The sequence below is a fragment of the Aotus nancymaae genome, unplaced genomic scaffold (genome assembly GCF_030222135.1).
Source record: "Aotus nancymaae isolate 86718 unplaced genomic scaffold, 86718_ANA_hifiasm-v0.15.2.pri h1tg000015l_0, whole genome shotgun sequence".
NCBI classification, from domain to species: Eukaryota; Metazoa; Chordata; class Mammalia; order Primates; family Aotidae; genus Aotus; species Aotus nancymaae.
Genome location: NW_026988426.1, coordinates 2,996,754 through 3,008,733, shown reverse-complemented (window position 1 = coordinate 3,008,733; position 11,980 = coordinate 2,996,754). Strand labels below are relative to the sequence as shown.

Below are 11,980 nucleotides of genomic sequence, written 5' to 3'. Positions count from 1 at the left end.
GAACGTGTGTCCAGCTCACCTCCGTTAGTCGTTGAACGCCAGCACCGACAGAAGATTCTCTCACCTTAAAGTGGGGGTATAAGGGGTGTCTGGGGAAGACACTCCCACTAGGCTCAAAGTTATTCTGATCCGAAATATGACAGTCGCAGCACGTTAACCAGAATCAAGTCTCCTAGGAGCCAGGTCTAAAGGATCAGAGCAGATAGTGGTATTAGGTACAACACTCGCTGAGAGCTTGCCGTGTATTTGTCAATTAATGTAATCCTCACCACAGCCTTGTAAATTAGGTGGTAGAATATCATTATAAATAAAGCACTGCGGCACAGGGTAAATAATTTAAAATCAGCCAGCAGTGGCCGAATTCGCTGTAAACATTACATTGCATACAGACCTTACTTTTCGAGATGTTTGAAATGTTGCACACAATTCCCATTCCGCTGGGGAAATAGCTAGATGTACTGCAGAATCCAGTTATGGAATACCACGCTATACTGACATAGGAAGTTCCCCCAAGACATATTTGGGCGTGGATTTAAAAAGTTGCAGAAAAAGGGGTATTAGTAAATTTTTTTTTTTTTTTTTTTTTTTGAGACAAGAGTCTTGCTCAGCCAGGTTAGAGTGCAGTGGCATGATCTCGGCTCACTGCAACCTACACCTCCCGAGTTCAAGTTATTCTCCTGCGTCAGCCTCCCGGCGAATTTTTATATTTTTAGTAGAGATGGGGTTTCACCATGTTGGCCAAGCTGGTCTTGAACTCCTGACCTTAAATGATCCACCCACCTCAGCCTCCCATAGCGCTGGGATTACAGGCGTGAGCCACCTCATCCGGCCAGTAATTCCTTTTTTTATTCTTTTTATTTTTTTTAGAAAAACCCCTCAAAACAATACTGTTTTTGTGGTATATACTTATGTAAATGGACAGAAAAAGATGTATACACATTACTATAAAAAGATCTGGAATATTAATAATACATGCTAAGCTGACAACAGTCAATAGGTGAGGAAAAGTTTATCCTATTCATGGAGGTTTTTTGGGAGGGGGTGAAATGTCAGAAAAATGTATATATACTGTGTCTTAGCTATATAAGAAAAAATATTATTTTAAAAACTTGAGTAAGAATGACAAGTTTCACTGGGCATGGTGACTCACACCTGTAATTCCAGCATTTTGGGAGGCCAAGGTGGGCAGATCACTTGAGGCTGGGAGTTCAAGACCAGCTTGGCTAACATGGTGAAACCTCATCTCTACTAAAATACAAAAAATTAGCTGAGTATGGCTGTGTGTGCCTGTAGTCTCAGCTACTTGGGAGGCTGAGGCAGGGAAATTGCTTGAATCCTGGAGGCAGAGATTGCAGTGAGCCGAGGTCCTGCCACTGCACTCCAGCCTAGCAACAGAGCAAGACTGTCTAAAAAAAAAAAATGGCCAGGGGTGGTGGAGCATACCTGTAATCCCAACTACTTGGGTGGCTGAGACAGGAGAATCACTTGAACCCGGGAGGTGAAAGCTGCAGTGAGCTGAGATGGTGCCACTGCCCTCCAGCCTTGGCAAGACAGAGTGAGACTCCATCTAAAAGAAAAAAAAAAACAGAAAAAGAAATTGTATATCTTTTTTTTTTTGAGAGGAAGTCTTGCTCTGTAGCCCAGGCTGGAGTGCAGTGGCCTGATCTCAGCTCACTGCAACCTCGGCCTCCTGGGTTCAAGTGATTTTTTTGCCTCAGCCTCCTGAGTAGCTGGGATTACAGGAGGGCACCACCATGCTCAGCTAATTTTTGTATTTTTATTAGAGACAGGGTTTCACATGTTGGTGAGGCTGGTTTCAAACTCCTGACGTCGTGATCCACCCACCTCGGCCTCCCAAACTGCTGGGATGACAGGCGTGAGCCACTGTGCCCGGCCAGCACTTACCTTCTACTGAGTAACCATAATTAAGTATTCTTGAAATCATGATGATTAAGAAAGGTAGCTAGTAGGGGATTTCCTTTGATATTAGTGACCTCTCTCCTAATTGAGAGAACTGACTTTCAAGTCCATGTGGCTATTGAGGGGAAGGTCTCAAATTAGGTGGTTTGGTGATGAGGGAGGTAGAGAACAGAGTGGGCAAGCAATTTATGCATAAAAACACAGACACACACAGACATACACACAGCCAAGATACATATATAGACGTAGATATATACAGACACTCACCCACACTGCTTTAAAGAGTTTGTCTTTGCTTCACCACGAGGGAAAAGATACATGGTAAATGTGACACCAGTGAAGAAGATGGGTAAGGGCCATCTATGCAGCCAGGTCAACGATTATTTGATCAGTCACTTAGATTTCTGTCTTTCTGGGTGACTCTCTGTCCCTGCTCCAGAGGTTGTGACCTCAAGAACAAGCCCCCCCTCCCTAGCTGTCTCTATGAATGCTTAAGTCATGAGTCTTACTTTTCTGTCCATTCATCCGTGTGATGCCATAGACCACGGTGACAGCTCTGGAAAGCTGTCTCTGCACTTGTGAAAAGTATAATTTTGTTGTTGTTGTTGTTGCTGTTTTGAGACAGTCTTGCTCTGTCGCCCAGGCTGGAGTGCAGTGACTCAATCTCGGCTCACTGCAATCTCCACCTCCTGGGTTCAAGTGATTCTCCTGCCTCAGCCTCCCAAGTAGCTGGGATTACAGTCGTCTGCCACCACACCTGGCTAATTTTTGTATTTTTAGTAGAGACAGGGTTTCACCATGTTGGCCAGGCTGGTCTCAAACTCCTGAGCTTGTGATCTGCCCACCTTGGCCTCCCAAAGTGGTGGGCTTACAGGCGTGAGCCACTGCACCTGGCCAAAAAGTAAAATTAATGCTTTATCCATATATGTTTGGAAGTAATGAGAAGAGGTAAACATATCTATATAGCAAGGAGTTAAAAGATACTCTTTCAATTAGATGGATCAACAACAGGTATTTATGGAAATTACAGGCCATGGGGAAGGAGTCTGTACTTTGCTCTAAGTGCAGTGGAAATACTCACCACAAGGCTGATCTTCCTGCTTCCACTCCTGCCTTCTTTATTTACTATTGGCCTCTTTCTTTGAAACACACTAAGCTCATTTCTACCTCAGGGCCCTTGTACTTTCTTTCTGCATGGGTCCAGGAATCAAGTGTTGGAAATGAGAATGGCACCACTTAGCATAACCCCTAGTGACCCACTAGCCAAATCTTTTTTGTTTCAGATGGAGTCTCACTCTGTCACCCAGGCTAGAGTGCAGAGGCACAATCTTGGCTTGCTGTAACCTCTGCCTCCTGGGTTCACGTGATCCTCCCACTTCAGCAACCCAAGCAGCTAGGACTACAGGTAGGCACCACATGGGTAATTTTTGTATTTTTAGTAGAGACGGGGTTTCACCATGTTGGCCAGTCTGGTCTGAAACTCCTGACCTCAGGTGATCTGCCCACTTCAGCTTCCTAAAGTACTGGGATTACAGGTGTGAGCCACCACTCTCAGCCCACTCCACTAGCCAAATCTTTACTTCCTCTTCCCATAAACTTATGCCCTGCTAGCCTACAGGTCTTAGTTCCAAAGAGAGCAATGCTTCTACCAGGAGACATGCTTTGGTTTGACTATTTGTCCACTCCAAAACACATGTTGAAATTTAATCCCCAGAGTGGCAGCATTGGGAGGTGGGGACTTTAAGAGTTGATTCAGTTGGCCGGACATGGTGGCTCATGCTTGTAATCCCAGCACTTTGGGAGGCTAAGGCAGGTGGATCACCTGAGGTTAGGAGTTCTAGATCAGCCTGGCCAACATGGCAAAACCTTGTCTCTAATAAAAATACAAAAATTAGTGGGGCGTGGTGGCAGGTGCCTGTAATCCCAGCTACTTGGGAGGCTGAGGCAGGAGAATCATTGGAACCTGGGAGGCAGGGGTTGCAGTGAGCCAAGATCACACCACTGCACTGCTGCCTGGTGACAGAGTGAGACTCTGTCTTAAAAAAAGAGGCCGGGCGCGGTGGCTCACACCTGTAATCCCAGCACTTGGGGAGGCTGAGGCGGGCGGATCACGAGGTCAAGAGATGGAGACCATCCTGGCCAACATGGTGAAACCCCATCTCTACTAAAAATACAAAAATTAAGCCAGGCATGGTGGTGTGTACTTGTAGTCCCAGCTACTCCGGAGGCTGAGGCAGGAGAATTGCTTGAAACCAGAAAACGGAAATTGCAGTGAGTCAGGATCACGCCACTGCACTCCAGCCTGGTGATAGAGTGAGACTCAGTCTCAAAAAAAAAAAAAAAAAAAAAAAAAAAAAGAGTTGATTGAGTCATGAGGGCTCTGTCCTTATGAATTAATTAATCCATCCATGGATTAATAAATTAATGGTTAATGGATTAATGGGTTATCACATAATGGATTAATGGATTATCACAGGAATCGGACTGGTGGCTATAAAACTGTATAAATAAAAAGAGGAGAGATGTGAACTACTATGCTGAGCCCCCTGGCCATGAGATGTCCTACACCACTTTGGGACTCTGGATAGTCCTATCAGCAAGAAAGGCCTCACCAGATGCAGCCCCTTGATCTTGGACTTTTGAGCCTCCATAACTGCAAGAAATAATTTCTTTTTTTATAAATTACCCAGTTTCAGGTATTCTGCCTTAAGCAGCGGAAAATGGACCAAGACATAACAGTGATTTCATTGAACTGACTTAAGTGCCACCTGTCCACTTTTGGTTCCTCTTGCCTCTGAATCAATAGGCAAAGAAAGGAGTTAGTATGCTGGCTTGGGTGATTCACCCTGACTACCAAAGAAATTGGACTACTACTCCTCAATGGAGATAGGAAAGCATATGTCTGTGTTGGGAATAAGGGCTTGTCTTCCAGTGTTGCAGGGTAGAATCAGCATTCAGACAAAGGGATTCTCAGCAAGGCTTTCTTTTACTTTCTGCAGAAAAGGCACTGCTCGCCAGCAGTCTTGCCGTGAGAGTGCACTGAACAGAGGAAGAGCAGGCATATTTATGTCGAACTCATCTGGCCCTGTTGCTGTGTCCTTATACCATTGGCTGGAACTGGACCTCACATTGTAGGCTATACCCAATTGGCTACCTTTCCTAAAGAGGTAACAGCAGAGGAGAACAAAGGAAGAGAGGAAGTAGCTTATGGAATGCTGAGAGAGGCGAAAATACTTCTAAATAAGGAAAGAGGAACAATCTACGACCTAAGGCTTGCCTGGGCTTCCAGGCATGTCAGAGGAGATACTTAGACTAAAATATAAGAACTAAGAACGTAAAATACACTGATTTCTTTATTTTAGCTAGCAGAGGTAACAAAAGCCTTTGAGTAGATTAACCTAGAGAAAGTGACCACTATCTATTCTTAATAGGCTAAAAGAATTTAAAGAGGAACCTTTATTTATTTCATTTTCTACAGTCTGGAATACAGGAGAGCTCTTAGGATCTCTCTTAGAATTGGAATACCCTGTGATTAGTGTCAATGGAAAACTGCAACAACCCAATCTTGGCAGGACTATGAATGGTCCGGGAAAGGTTTGGCTTGCCCCACCAGGTGACCCATGGCCAGCTGAGGTGTTTGCTGAGGATAACGGGAATATGGAATGTGTGATGGAAGAAGATGGTTATAAACACCAACTACAACCACATCACCAGTTGCAGAACCGAGGGCTTTAATTGCCATTGATGCTGTTTTTGTTTTGTGATAGGATGTGTGTGTCTGTGTGTGTGTGTGTCTCAAATGTCTTTGTTTTCATTCTCCACTTACCTTCTTTTTTTTTTTTTTTTTTTTTTTGAGACGGAGTTTCGCTCTCGTTACCCAGGAGGCTGGAGCGCAATGGCGCGATCTCGGCTCACCGCAACCTCCACCTCCTGGGTTCAGGCAATTCTCCTGCCTCAGCCTCCTGGGTAGCTGGGATTACAGGCACGCGCCACCATGTCCAGCTAATTTTTTGTATTTTTAGTAGAGACGGGGTTTCACCATGTTGACCAGGATGGTCTCGATCTCTTGACCTCATGATCCACCCGCCTCGGCCTCCCAAAGTGCTGGGATTACAGGCTTGAGCCACCGCGCCCGGCCTCCACTTACCTTCTTACATAACAAAAGATATATTGACTTTACATCATAGTATTTCAATATTGTTAACCTTACAGCATACTATTTAAGTTATGAAATATCAAGGAGAAGCACAAACATCACCCAAGAACTTTACATCCTCTTCTGGGAAAGCGATTAGTGCGTTTTTCATTATATACAAGACCGTTGTGTCACATTAGGTGGACAGTTGTATCACGATTGAAAAAGATGTGTATAGTCTGGGCACAGTGGCTCATGCCTGTAATCCTAGCACTTTGGGAGGCTAAGACAGGCGAATCACCTGAGGTCAGGAGTTCAAGACCAGCCCGGCCAACGTAGTGAAACCCCATTCCTACTAAAAATGAAAAATCTGGGCTGGGTGGTGGGCACCTATAGTCCCAGCTACTCAGGAGGCTGAAGCAGGAGAATCGCTTGAACCTGGGAGGTGTAGGTTGCAGTGAGCTGAGATTACACCAGTACACTCCAGCCTGGGCAACAGAGCAAGACTATGTCTCAAAAAACAAACAAGTAAAAATAAAAAGATGTGTGTGGATACTGTTGACAGAGGGTGAACTTACAATGGTTAATTTTTTTTATTTTTTGAGATCTCTTGACCTCGTGATCCTCCTGACTCGGCCTCCCAAAGTGCTGGGATTACAGGCATGAGCCACAGCGCCTGGCCTTTAATTTTTGTATTTTTAGTAGAGACATTTTTTCACCATGTTGGTCAGGCTGGTCTCGATCTCCTGACCTTGTGATCTGCCCCCTTGGCCTATGAAAGTGCTGGGATTGCAGGTGTGAGCCACTGCACCTGGCCTAAGAATTGCTTTTCTTAAAGAAATAATGGGCCAGATGCGGTGGCTCACGCCTGTATTCCCAGCAATTTGGGAGGCTGAGGCGGATGGATCACCTGAGGACAGGAGTTTGAGACCAACATGGCCAACATGGTGAAGCCCAGGGCACAATGGCAGGTGCCTATAATCCCAGCTACTTGGGAGGCTAAGGCAGGACAATCACTTGAACCCGGGAGGCAGAGGTTGCAATGAGCCAAGATCATGCCACTGCACTCCAGCCATGACAAGATCTAAACTCCATCTCAAAAATAATAAATAAATAAAGTTTACAAATATAGCTACATTCCAATGATAATCCTTTCTGATCCCACTCTCCTCTCTCTCTCGAAATGTAATTAAATTCTTAAATAGGTGTCATTCTATTCTTATTTTTACTAGAAATGTATGTATCTGTAAATAACATACTTTTTTTTTTTTTTGGAGACTGAGTCTCTCTCTGTTGCCCAGGCTTAAGTGCAGTGCTGTGATCTCGGCTCCCTGCAACCTCCACTTGCCGGGTTCAAGCAATTCTCCTGCCTCAGCCTCCTGAGTAGCCGAAACTACAGGCACATGCCTGCCACACCCAGCTAATTTTTTGTATTTTTGTAGAGACGGGGATTCACTGTGGCTGGTCTCAAACTCCTGAGCTCAGGCAATCTGTCCGCCTCAGCCTCCCAAAATGCTAGGATTACAGGCTACACCTGGTGAGCCACTGCACCGGGCCAATGTACATTGTTTTGTATACACAAAATTTTTTATGTATGTGACATCATTCTGCACCTTTTGAGGCTGAATTTAGAGCCAAAGTGCCTGGGTTTAAATCCTGCCTGCCAGAGATCTCTTTTTGGTCCAGTGAGAGTGGCTAAAATTAGATAAGTGGTGATGGTTGCCCAATTCTCTGAGTATGCTGAAAGCTGCTGAATTCTACACTTTAAAAGAGTGACTTCTGGCCAGGTGTGGTGGCACATGCCTGTAATCCCAGAACTTTGGGAGGCCAAGGCGGGTGGATCACGAGGTCAGGAGTTCAAGACCAGCCTGGCCAAGATAGTGAGACCCAGTTGTTACTAAAAATACAAAAATTAGCTGAGCTTGGTGGCATGAATCTGTAATCCCAGCTACTCAGGAGGCTGAGGCAGGAGAATTGTTTGAACCCAGGAGGCGGAGGTTGTGGTGAGCCGGGATCGTGCCATTGCACTCCAGCCTGGGTAACAAGAGCGAAACTCTGTCTCAAAAAAAAAAAAAAAGTGACTTATGCTATGTAAATTATATCTCAATAAAGCTATTATAAAAATATAGGTAACAATGAAAGCTGAGATGTGAAAAAAATCCTGGATGCACTATGAGTAGCATGGCCTTGGATAAGATATTTAAAAAGCTTTCCTGGGCTGGGCACGGTGCTCATCCCTGTAATCCCAGCACAGGAGTTCGAGGCAGACGGATCATGAGGCCAAGAGATGGAGACTATCCTGGTCAACAACGTGAAACCCTGTCTCTGCTAAAAAAACAAAAATTAACTGGGCGTGGTGGTGCAAACCTGTAGTCCCAGCTACTTGGGAGGCTGAGATAGGAGAATTGCTTGAACACAGGAGGTGGAGGTTGCAGTGAGCTGAGATGGTGTCATGTACTCCAGCCTGGGTGACAGAGCAAGACTCGATCTAAAAAAAAAAAAACAACTTTCTTTGCCTCCCCGTCCTTATCTATAAAATGAGATAATTATAGCCTCTAGCTATTAATTTTGTTGTGAGAATTGAGTGAGTTAACACTTTGTGTGTGTGTGTGTGTGCCCGGTGGAGTTAACACTTTTTAGAAATCCTTTTAGAAACACTTAGAAGAGGAACAGGCTGGGGGAATTAGGCTGACACAGTGATCAATAAATATTAGCAATTATGATTATTTTTGTTGCCTTATGTTATTTAGGTTTTTGTTGTGTTGATTTCAATGTTCTTGATGATGTATATGAACTAGTTGATTCAGTCTAACTTTTTTTTTGTTTCTTTTTCTCCACACGTTTACTTTTAAAAAATAATTGTACAAAACAATGATTTCTTAAGGCATATCAGAAATGTTGAGTCCCAGGCCGGGCCCTGCCCCTGCAGAGCGGCGACTCTGCAGCTGGGGGCTTGTCCAGCTGCCCTTTTTAGTGCTTTTCTCCAGGACACAGAGCTTCCGGAAGCACAGCAGTCCCTGTAGGCTGACCTCTGTCGCCAGGCATGGCGTGATGCTGCCCCTGTCTCGAATCCTTCATTGTTTAACCGTGAGCCCAGTGTTTTCATTTTGCATATTAGGTGTCTGGTCTTGCCTGTCCTACCCTGAACCTGGGTTCCCCGGGGCCATGTAAGACTCAGGCAGCTCTGATGCCCCTGGGTACTTGGAAGAACTCCCAGGAAATCCAAGCCTGCGCCAGGGATCTCTGGCTTTCAAAGTCTTCAAAGGCTGGAGCGGCTGCCCCTGCCACCCACAAACTCCACAGAGCTCTGACAACCTGCTTTCTTTCCTGAACGCCTGGTTCCTGAGTCCTTTCACCCACTGGACCTCACTGTGTGCCCTCAACTCGGAGGCACTTGCCCTCTGAACCCCCAATTTTACAATAAATGGGGTAGATTCCAAACATCACTCAGCTCTGACCTTCTCTGACTTTTCTTCCTCATTCATCTGCCTGCTGAGCTCCTATTCATACTCCAAAGCCTCAGCTAAAAATCCTCCTTCCGGAAGGAAGACTTCTCTGCTTCCTGTCTGGACTCTCCCAGCTGCGGGTCTCTTCTTCTGGTTCCATGATGCTGGAACTGTCTATGGCTCTGCTTCTTCCAGACTGAAGGTTCCTGGAGGACTCCAGCGCTGCCGACAGGCTGGGAAGACAGGTTATTAAACAGTGTCTCAGATGCTGCCCTGGGTATTCAATGCCTCGCAAGGGCAGCGGACCAGGTAAGTCAGATTCCAGCCTAGCTCTTCCTCTGTCCCTGTGATGTCGGAAAGGACCCGCCTCACTGGGAGACTTGGTTTCCCCAACTTCGATGTGGCTGGAGATCAGTCCTTGGTCCAGCCTCTCTCCACAGTCACGGTGGCTGAAAGCAGGTGTACAACCTCGTTCCTCGAGGTGTCCCTGTGCCGTTCAGCAAGTCGTGCAGCGCGGCCTCATGGCCTCCGAGGGTGGGTTTGGATCCTCCTCGGAGTACAGGGGTGGCGGGCGGTAGCGGAACTCTTGGAAGTAGGCGAATAACGGGCCTTCCAGGCTCCTGTCAGGGTCCTGCGGGAGCCAGAAGGGGCTCTGCCCCAAGGCTGCCGCCTGGGTGTCCGCTACCACCTCTGAGTATTGAGGAGGAGCCTCCGGCCGCTCCGGCAAGGCCCCCAGCCCCCAGTCCAGCAGGAAGCTGGCGTGACTGCCCAGGCTTGAGGAACGGCTGCCGAAGGGGTGCAAGGGGATGGTGCCGATCACCAGTGGCAGCTCCAGCAGTAGCTTGGATGTGCCCGGGATGTCCGCGCAGACCTTGAGTGCGTAGTCCACGTGGAGAACGCGGCAGTGCAGGATGGAAGGACCCACCGGGGGTATCCGCAGCGCCCGGCCCTGCCACAGCGCCCGCTATCCCGGGCCCACTGTCTCGCCCGCGAGGCTGGCCACCACTGTCTGTTCCTGCTTTCGGGCGCCTCGGGCCATGAACGTCTGCGTTTGCACCACGGCCGCCCGAGGAAGCGCAGGACGCGTGGAGCTGTTGTCGATCTCGGCAAAGACGGGGATGACCTCTCCTGGTGTGTAGCCCTTGCGGTCGATCTTGGCTGAAAGGGAGACGAGGCCACGGTTAATGTACCAGGATCGGGCGACCTTTTCGTGAGCCCCTGCTTGAGGTGCCAGCAGGGCGGGCGTGTTGATGTCGACAGGCTCGATGACAGTGAACACTTTCCTTGCCCTGCGTGCTGGGATCCAGGGCCCCTGGGTAGCCTTGATACAGTAACGGACACTACCGTGTTTGCCCTCGAAGGACGTCACCAGGGTCGGGGGCAGCTGGAAGCTGAACAGGAACTCATGGCACCCAGGAGGCAGCGTCGTGGTCTCCCCCGTGTCTCGGAGCAGCAGCTGCCGCTGCCGCAGGTAGGTCTCGGCGGCCGCGTAGTAGCTGGACACGGCGTTGACGCCCACGCTGCGACCCTCCAGCCTGTGGGTGACCGCTCCGTCGCGCGCCTTCACCTCGAGCGCTCGCACCCGCAGCGGCGCCGCCACCTCCAGCAGCACCCGGCCGCACAGCCGCTCTCCGTTGCGGTAGGCGCAGCCTGGGCCCCGCGCCAGCTCCAGCGCCAAGCTGCTCACGCCCCCAGGGCGCATGGCGCGCGGCGGGGACGGTGCGCCCGGCGAGGGCCACAGCCTGGACACGCGGCGGGGAGGCGCACAGCCGGGGTGCGCCTGCAGGTCCCCTGGGTCTCCGCGGCCCCCCCTTCGCGGCCCCAGGCGCTGCCGGGCGCTCCCGGAGCTTCCTCCCGGGCCCCCGGCGAACTTGGGCCCCAGTCTAACTTTTTTATACTTTTTATTTTTTTTCTTGAGATAGAGTCTTGCTCTCTCACCGAGACTGGAGAGCAGTGGCACGATCTCGGCTCACAGCAACCTCTTCCTTTCAGGTTCAAGCAATTCTTCTGCCTCCGCCTCCCAAGTAGCTTGAGTAGCTGGGATTACAGGCTCCTACCACCATGGCCGGCTAATTTTTGTATATTTTTATCTCTTTATTTATTTTTTTGAGACAGAGTCTCTCTTTGTCACCAGGCTGGAGTGCAGGGGCATCACCTCGTCTCATTGCAACCTCTGCCTCCCGGGTTCAAGTGATTCTCCTGCCTCAGTCTCCTGAGTAGCTGGGACTACAGGTGCCAGCCACCATGGCTGACTAATTTTTGCATTTTTAGTACAGACAGGGTCTTATCATGTTGGCCTGGATGGTCTCGATTTCTTGACATTGTGATCTGCCTGCCTCGGCCTCCCAAAATGCTGGGATTACAGGCGTGAACAACCGCGCCTGGCCAACTTTTGTACGCTTTGTAGAGATTATGTCTCACTGTGTTGCCCAGGCTAGTCTTGAAATCCTAGCCTCAAGCAATGTTCCCAAACTCAGTC

The 11,980-nt window shown here is 48.4% G+C and overlaps 1 pseudogene; it reads right to left on the bottom strand.

Annotated features, from left to right (window-relative positions):
• Positions 1–9,997: 9,997 nt before the first annotated feature.
• LOC105719408 (arrestin domain-containing protein 2-like) lies at positions 9,998–11,203 on the bottom strand (annotated as a pseudogene).
• Positions 11,204–11,980: the final 777 nt, after the last annotated feature.